The sequence below is a fragment of the Carica papaya genome, chromosome 8, assembly GCF_054855325.1.
Source record: "Carica papaya isolate Zhongbai chromosome 8, ASM5485532v1, whole genome shotgun sequence".
NCBI lineage: Eukaryota > Viridiplantae > Streptophyta > Magnoliopsida > Brassicales > Caricaceae > Carica > Carica papaya.
The window spans coordinates 24675251-24685208 of NC_142316.1; the positions used below are offsets into that span (position 1 = coordinate 24675251).

Genomic DNA, 9958 nt, shown 5'->3' on the forward strand with positions numbered 1-9958 from the left:
ACAATGACTTAAAGTACCAAGTAGGGCTATAGGGATGATCCTTTTGAGAGAAATACGAGAAATTAAAGAAAGAACCAGAAAATAAATAAAATTAGCATCCTACTCGCAACCCTCTTGTGAATCGGGCTTTGGATCTTGGTTCTCTTGATATGAAATTGTTAACAAAGAAATGAGCTACACTATCCCTGCAAGAATATTACGTTACTCACCGACACATAAATGAATGATGGTAGAAATAATAAAAACAACTAATAGAACTCTTAATTTAGTAAACTCGTTTATCATAAATAAAATCATTTACCGTCTACTTAACGTAACGAGATTTACAAAACAACTTATAAAGACAATAATATAATACATATCATGATTTCATATACAATTGGTTGAAACAACAATTTCCTCTTTTATCAGCCTACTGGTATCCATAGGGATTCATAGGGATGATCCCACAACGTGTGAACCCATTCCTTTAACATTTTCAATTAACGGGTCGTCTCCATACCTCGTCCGGTATAAGCACCAAATTACTAAACCTCAATACCCTGTCCGATATGAGATGAAATGGGTCGTCCTTATACCCCGTCTAGTATGAGCACCAAATTATCAAGGCTCGATACTCCGTCCGGTATGAAGCAACGTTCACGGTAGGGTTCCCTATGCACCCGGTCCGTCCACCATCTTCCAGGATATCCAATAAGGCTGTCGTTTCATCATTCACTTAATCACACAATTTTCCATTTACCTTTACTCTCTGGTTTTCCAAGTCAACCGTAATCACATAAAACAAGTAATACATGCATTCAAAACTATAAAATCGATCAATCAGATACTATCATGTATTCAAACTGTAAAATCAATCAACAGAATCAACAATGAATAATTTTCGGTTCTACCTCCATTAGTAACCCGTAATTAATTATGGATATTTTCTAAATTGCACAAAATACCGTATTATTGTTAATTTGACTTCAATTTCATAACAGAGAATAGTGTGAGGGATTCTTACTCAAATTGATGTCTGAAATGCTAAATTTGTTGACTACGCTTACTGGCGGTCCCCAAGTTCCCTAAATTTTTTTTTCCGGGGATTAAAATGCGCTACAAGTACTTACAAATATCCCAAAAAATCCAAAATCAGTGTCAGGACCCCTTTTTAGCAAATTTCAAAATTCCAGCACGGCGGCTCCACCATGCTCCGGCGACAACACTGCCGCTTACGACGGTGATTTGCCTCGGGTCGGTTGTTTTTATCCGTTTTCGGCCTAATTTGGCTAGTTTTGCATCAATCCCTGCAAGAAAGTACATTAAGGGACATCAGTTGGGCCAAAAAAAAATGAAAAACAAAACTTACCGGCGGCTGGGTTCTTCAATGCGGCGGCTGCCTCGGTTCACCTTTGCGGTTGGGTGTTTTACTTCGATCAACCTGTAGAGAAGGGAATAGTAATTACAATAGTGAAAGAATTACGCAAAACGAAAATCGGGTAAGGCCTCATCGGATGCGATATTTGCAATTTCTTGCGGCGGCGCCACTGGATTTTGCTCGCAGTTTCTGTCCAATCCGCTGGTCTTTTTGTTCCGATTTGACCATGGAGGTGTTTAAAATTAAATTCCAAGCAAATAGAGAAATATTTACCTCTTTTAGTGGTCAGAAGTGGCTCCGGTGCGGCGGCGGGTGGCGGCGGCTTCCCTTCTCGACGGCTGGGTCTTCTTCTCCAGCGAGGGTGTCTGGCAGCTAGGGTTAGAGTTTGGTGTGAAGAGGGTTATTTATATACGTCCCCTTTTAATCTAGACTGTCCATCGCGTTTGATCCGGACCGTCCAATCACAATTAAATAGGAAGTGAATCTGAACTGTTGATCGCATTTAAATCTGACCGTCCGATCACCTCTGGGGAGGGAACGCATCCAGGCAATCCATACGCGCCGGAACAGATCTGGACCATTCGATCGCGAGCACGCGGATCACCAGCATGGCACAGCGTCAGCGTCCCTTGTCACGCGGCGCCTTTTGGTTTGTCGGGGCTACTGATTGGGCATTCTACATGACACAACTTTTTTAAATTATATTTTGATCCTCAGTTTCTGATTTTTCTTTCAAAAATATCCTCATAACCCAAATTTTCACCTTTTTTTCTAAAATTATTTTCAATTTCATTCTCAACCTATTTTCCTTCATTTTTACATTAAATTAAAATTAAAAAATTATATTTATAAATTAATTTTAGTATTACATAAATAACATGCTTTAATTATATAATTTGCTTACTATAATTAATTAATTTGATTAGCCAAAACAGATGCTGCATATAATTAATTTTTTAGACACTTGTAAGGATAAATTTAAACCAATTTTAAATCATATACATATTTTCTAGCCATGCTAACGTGGAGAACTTATCACAAATAGTTATGAAAGAGATTGTGTGTACTCCAAAATAGAAAAGGAACCACTTTTTACACAAAATTGAAATTTGGCACGTACAATAAAAGTGGTGTGTTCTTTTAAAAAAGAAAATTGAGAAAAAATTAAACTTGTGGGAATTAATTAAATATAATGAGGTTTAGGCTTCAATTAGTGCATTCGTTAGTTTAATTATAAAATAATAAACACATCATTCAAAATGACAAAACTAATTTTATAATAAAGTTTAAGTAAAATTAAAATTAAAATTCTTGTATTAAACTAATTTTTATAATTGACTAATTAGAACAGTGTTACAAGTAACTTTGTATAATTGTTGAAATTAAGGTTCCATGATAACCATTAATTTTAAAGAATTTATATGTTGAATGTAAATTGAGAGAAAAATGTGGATTTGTATTGTCTGATATTGGTCAACATTTCATAAATTTTCATCAACATTATCACTTAAATATTTTGTTTCTTTTACAAAATATAGACTCGATTAAAACCTTGAATTTATTGGTCAACATTTCAATAAGACTGCGATTTCATGGCAATTTTAGTAATATACAATCACTTTATTGAATTAATTAGTTATAAATAAAAAAAAATGTAAGAATATAATTCACAATAAATTATCAAGTGTCTAATCAAAACATTATGCTATTTAAGTTATAACTTCACTTAAAACACATCAAAAGTTCTCCTCTCATTTGCTCGTATATATTTATTTTTCTTCAAATCATTCAATTTCCTATTTTCAAATTGAAATATATTAATTTGACACTGAAATTGATTTTTTAATTAAATGATCAAATACGACAATTAATTCAATTACTTTTGGTATATATTAATTTATCTTTTAAATTATTGGAGATTGAATAGTTTTTTCAACGTCTACCAGCTAGCTCTAGAATAATTTTTTAAATTAAAAAATCTTATCAAGTAATAAAAATATAAGTGTTATTTTCGGTCTATTTAAATTTAAGTGATACATATATTACATTTATTGTTACATAAATAATAAAAGGACAAATAAAAATATGAGTAATCATTTCATTATCCATAAAAATTTTCAGAATATATAAAACTTATAAAGACGATTGAAGGAAAGGAAATTACATTTTGTGAATATAATACCATTTCTCTTTATCAAGATGTGAGTTTGAATAAAATTGTACTCTTGTTTATATCATTTTTAAAAGTTTAATTGTATTATTATTAGTGTATAAGTGTCAACTAACTATTAAAATAGATAAATTTTTATTCAAAAATTCTAAGACATCATAATTTAATGAGATAATGAATAATTAGTGAAGAGGATATTCAAACTGGTTTTCCTCGAAATTTTTCAATCTTGATATAAATAATTTATTTTTTATCAAATTTTAAAAAATAAATTATTTATTTACATGAAATTAATTTGGATACTATCTAAAATAATAAGCAAGTTGAGAGAATTAAAGAGAATTTGTAATATATGGATCCGAAATTTGGTTCGAGATTAATTTTAATATTCTAAAAATGTATAAGAGTCTATTTTTGAAATTGGATACTATCTAAAATAATAAGCAAGTTGAGAGAATTAGAGAGAATTTGTAATATCTGGACCAGAAATAAGACAACCCAAAAGCATTCCCGCGCGTGTGGACGGCCCAAATCCATTCCCTCATCAAGAATGATCATATGGTCATGATTAAACGCAATGAACGGTTCAAATTCGTTCCCTTCTTAGGCGCGATCGGACGGTCGAGATCAAATGCGATGAACAGTCCAGATTTGATCAAACGGTCGAAATCAAATGCGATGAATGGTCCAGATTTATTTTCTCCTTATGCACGATCGAACGGTGGAGATTAAATGCGATGAACGACCTAAATTAACGTAAAATATGTATAAATATTTTGCATCACACCGAACCAAAAGCCTAGCTGCCAGCCTCGCGTCAGAGAAAAAGAACTAGTCGCCGGAGAAGGGAGTCGACCGCCGACTGCCGCTGCACCGGAGCCACCTCCGATTGCCAAAAGAGGTAAAAATTCTTCCACTTGCTCAGAATTCGATTCCGAGCACCCCTGTGGTCATATTGGAGTAAAACAAATGAAAAGTGAGTTAAAAATTGTTGGCAAAGCCCGAGGGAGCTGTCCCGGGCAAAACCTGCAACTGCCTCTGATGAGCCCCTTCCCGTTTTCCGTTTCGTACATTTTTCTACCGTTGTGTTCACCGTTCTATTTTCTACAGGTTGACTGAAGAAAAACTCACAGCTGCGAAGGTGAGTCGGCGGAGTCGCCACACCGGAAAACCCCACCACCGGTAGGTTTCCATTTTTTGATTCTTTCAGCCAACCGAGATCCCCTAACGTATTTTTTTAGTACGAATATGTATAAAGGCGGCCAAAACCAACTAAAAACGGCCAGGCTGAGAAAAATCATTGTCGTGGACAACAGTGTTGTCGTGCCAGAACTCTAAAATTTGCCGGAAAGGATTTTTAACACCGATTTTTTATTTTTAGGATATTTTTAGGTATGTGAAGCATGTTTTTATCACCATCGAAAAATTCAAGAAATTCGAAGACTACGAGTAGGTGCAGTAGAAAGTTCATTATTTCGAACACCGATTTGTGTAAGAATCCCTCATCTTATTCTCTATTATGAAATTGAAGCTTAATAATCAATAATATGATTTTCGTATAATTTAGAAAACTTTGAGAATAATTACAGGTTACTAATGGAACCGAAAATGGTTAGTTATTTATTGTCATGTTTAACTGATTGTTGAATTTACAGCTTTAGATACATGATAATATACTGGAATGGTTAAATAATTCAGTTGTGTTTCCTTGACGTATATATTGCTTGTCTTGCGTGATTTACGGTTGATTGTAAAATTAAAAATTAATATGCAAAAGGAAAATTGTTTAGTTATATGAATTAATAAATAGTTTTCTTACTAGATATCCTAATAGATAGTGGACAGACTGGGTACATAAGAAATCCTACCGTGAACGCTACCTCATACCGGACGGGGTATCAGGGATGGTATTTTTGGTGCTCATACCAGACGGGTATGGAGACGACCCGATTCATCCTCATACTAGAATGGTTAAATGATTCAATTGTATTTCCTTGACGTATATATTGTTTGTCTTCTGTGATTTACGGTTGATTGTGAAATTAAAAATTAATATACAAACGAAAAATTGTTTGGTTATATGAATTAATAAATAGTTGTCATACTGGATATCCTAGGAGATAGTGAACAGACAGGGTACATGGGGAACCCTATCATGAACGCTACTCCATACCGGACAGGGTATCAAGGATAGTGATGCAAATAAGGCTAAAAATACTCAAGATACTCAAAGAGCATCAAAAGGTGACTTAGAGCAAATTTCAAATGATGTAAACACAAATAGAGTTCCAAACTTAGAAAGTTTCAACGGACTAGTGATAAGATCAAAGGCAAAGAAGCTTAAAGAGTTGCTTTAAGTTTTCACTCAAAAATATGTAGATGATGGGCTGGCCAATTGTGGAAAGTTGAGCTTTTTGAACAGCCCAAATTCGTAACTTTAATTGGATTTAAATGATTTAGGAAAATTTGGGCTTATTTGAGTCTTATTGGTAATGGGTGAATAAGCCTTGTGTATGGGCTGGATTAGTTGAGTTTTTTTAAGTATTTTGGATTGTTTTATTTTAGTTTGAGTTAATTAAGTCCATATAGTCAAGTGTAACTCATTTTGGGCTTAAGTCTTGTCTTAGTATTATTACAAGAATGAGCCCATAACTATATGGTGTTACAAATAATTAGTGGTGTTCGTTAAGAAGATTGGAGTTATATAATAATTACATGTCTATAATTAGCTTAATTATTGTTGGAGTTACAATTATAATTATCGCATAATTAGCATAGTTATTGTGGGAGTTACAATTGTAGTTATTGTATTGTAACTTATCATTGATTTCTTTGGCTATAAATACCAAACGAACTCTTTTTTATGGACATCAAGAGTTATAATCAAATATTTCAGAATTGAGTTGAGAGTGTTTTAGCATTCTTTTCACTTTATGCACAAGGTATTGATTTGGAATACAATTGTTATCACTTATATTTTAATTCTAATTTCCTATTTTAATTGTTCTTGGTGCTTGTTTGGACTGGGTTCAAGGGATATCATTTACCTTTCTTGGTTTCTATTTAACTTCTACCATTTGGGTGATTGAACAAATTTGATTCTTTTTTACTTGTGATCTAAATTCTGTTCTAAACTGATTGAAGAGTTATAAGGTTCAAGTAAGGGTCTTGGGGTTCCGCATCATTTGGTATCAGAGAATTGGTTCACTAAGTAAATTAGTCTATCCTTATTTTGTTGTCTTTATTTTCATTATTTCTTGTAAAAAAAAAGAGACAAATTTGCATTCGGCAAAAAAAAGAAAAATCATATTAGCCTAATTTGCTTAATTGTGCAAAACACACTTCAATGGTTTCTACCTTATATAATTGAAACACCTGCTATTATTTCCCTTTTATTTATCTCATATAACATTCAAATATATTTAAAATTTAAAAGAAAAACTCGTTTCAAGTTTGTTTAGTTGAGATTGTTTGTGTAATTTTTGGGGCTGTTTGAAAACAACTCACCTCAATTGAGTTTGTTTTCATCCAAAACTGTTTGTTTCACTTAATTTGAGTGTTTTAGGTGATAATTTGTGGTTCTATTAGAGAATTACAAGTTTCGTGCATTAAATTCTATATTCACCATTTTTTCTTGCATCTTTAGTTTTTATTTAATATTTCTGCCCAGTTGCTTCTTATTACATTTTGAGGTAATAATATTGATTCGTTGTTGCCTAATTAACATAAAAATCATCATACACTTATTTCTATATCAAGTGTGTCTTCTTCATTATTTAGATTGTTCTAGTTTATTTCTAGAGTTGAATTCGTGTATCTTGTTTAGTTAGGAATTTTTTGTTATCTCTAATTAAAATTGAGTACATAGTGATAATTAATTATTGTTTGAATTTGCCCTTTTGTATAAAATTATAAAAGATTGCTTGAGTGGTAAAAAAGCAAGAGAGTGTGAGCTCAAAAGAGGGTAAAAGCCAAAATTGAGTGAAACACGAGTGCCCATACTACGAGAGTAAACACGTGAGGGAGTGATTTATGAGGTTGCAATCTATTTTATTTGTCATTAAAATTTCAGATTTGAAGATGGAGCCACAATGGAGTGAAAGAACATCAAAAGATCAAGAATTCATCCTCAAAGCAATGCAACAACAATTTGAGAGGATTCAACTAGCTATTTGCAACATGAATGAGAAATTAGAGAAACAATAATGTGAGTTAAATTCTATGAGAGGGAAAGCTTCCCAAACCAATCCAAGGACAAGAAGACTTCCAACACCACTTTTTGATGAAGAAGTGGAGGAAGAATTTGATGACAAAGCTACTTTGGTCAATAAAGGTCGAAATTACGGTAGGGGTCGAAACGATGTTGATAAAAACATTGGGAGCATCAAAATGAAAATCCCATAGTTTCTAGGAAAGAATGATCTGAATGCTTATCTTGAATGGGAGCGCAAGATGGAGCTTATTGTTTAGTGTCACAATTATTCGGAGGAGAAAAAGATAAAGCTTGCGGCCGTGGAGTTTGGAGAGTATGTCATTGTGTGGTGGGATCAACTCATCACAAATAAAAAGAGAAATGGAGAGAGACTTATTTCCACTTGGGCAGAAATGAAGGCTATCATGAGAAGGCGCTTTGCTCATACTCACTACTATAGGGACTTACATCAAAAATTGCAAGGCCTTATACAAGGGAACAAGAGTGTAGAAGACTACTACAAAGAGATAGAGATAGCCATGATGAGGGCTAATATTGAAGAGGATAGGGAAGCTACTATGGCAAGGTTCTTAAATGGCCTTAACAAAGACATAGCCAACATTGTAGAGCTTCAACATTATGTAGAGATTAATGATATAGTGCACATGGCTATAAAGATTGAAAGACAATTAAAGCGCAAGGGGAACACAAGGCAAGCCAACACTTATTCGGCCCAAAATTCCAATTGGAGGCCGAATTGGAGGGGAGATAATAAGGTTGTCCAATTCAAAAGAGATGACAAAATCAAGCTAAAAGATGCTAATGATAATAAAAATAAAGGTATTTTTAACTCCCAAACTCCAAGGAATAGAGATATCAAGTGTTTCAAATGCTTGGATTTTGGTCATATTGCATCTCGATGCCCAAATAAAATAGTAATGCCCAAATAAAAAGGTAATGGTGATGCATGGTGATGAATTTGAAATGGATTATGAGAGTGATGTGGAGGACGAAATGCCTCTTTCGGAGGATTGTAGTGATGGAGAAACGCCTATGGAAAATAGATTGTTGGTTTCTAGGCGTGTTTTGAATACGCAAGTAAGGAATGATGATGAGGGGGTTAAGTTACAAAGAGATAACATTTTTCATTCTAGATGTCTAGTGAATGGAAAATTGTGTAGCATGATTATTGATGGAGGTAGTTGTGTGAATGTTACTAGTACCTTATTCATTGATAAACTGGGTTTAGAAACTACAAAACATTCTAAATCTTATAAACTACAATGGCTTAACAATAGTGGGGAGGTGAGAGTTAATAAGCAAGTGAGGGTGCCTTTTACTATTGGGAAGTATAGTGATGAGGTGATATGTGATGTAGTTCCTATGCAAGCTAGTCATATTTTGTTGGGTAGACCATGGCAATGGGATAGGAGAGTGATGCATGATGGGTATATCAATAGGTACATGGTATGAAAAGAGGGCAAAAAGTATACTCTTATTCCTTTAACCCCCTAAACAAGTTTTTGAAGACCAAATGCAACTTGAAAAGTCTCGTGATGAATTCGTACAAAGAGAGACCGAGAGAAAAAGAAAAGAAAAAGAAAAAGAGAAAAAAAAAGAGTGAGAGAAAATTAGAGTGGAAAAATGAAGATCAAAAGGAAAAAGAAAGAGAGGGGCATTCGACCATAGAAAAAATAAGGGAAAGAAAATGAGCTTTTATGCTAAAATGAGAGATGTGTGAAAAGCTTTATTTTTTAACAAGCCAATTATTGTACTCATGTACAAGGAAGCTTGTTTCTCAACTAGTAAACTTGACCCTTCTTTGCCAAGTGTTGTGGTTTAAGTTTTTCAGAAAGTTCATTATTTCGAACACCAATTCGTGTAAGAATCACTCACCTTATTTTCTATTATGAAATTGAAGCTTAATAATCAATAATATAATTTTCGTATAATTTAGAAAACTTTGAGAATAATTACAGGTTACTAATGGAGCCAGAAATGGTTAGTTATTTATTGTCATCTTTATCTGATTGTTGAATTTACAACTTTGGATACATGATAATATACTTGAATGGTTAAACGATTCAATTGTGTTTCCTTGACGTATATATTACTTGTCTTGCGTGATTTACGGTTGATTGTGAAATTAAAAATTAATATGCAAAAAGAAAACTGTTTGGTTATATGAATTAATAAATAGTTTTCTTACTGGATATCCTAGTAGATGGTGGACGAA

General features: G+C 33.3%; 1 pseudogene; it reads left to right on the plus strand.

Moving 5' to 3' along the window:
- The first annotated feature begins 8135 nt into the window (after positions 1-8135).
- Positions 8136-9237, plus strand: LOC148252746 (uncharacterized; annotated as a pseudogene).
- Positions 9238-9958: the final 721 nt, after the last annotated feature.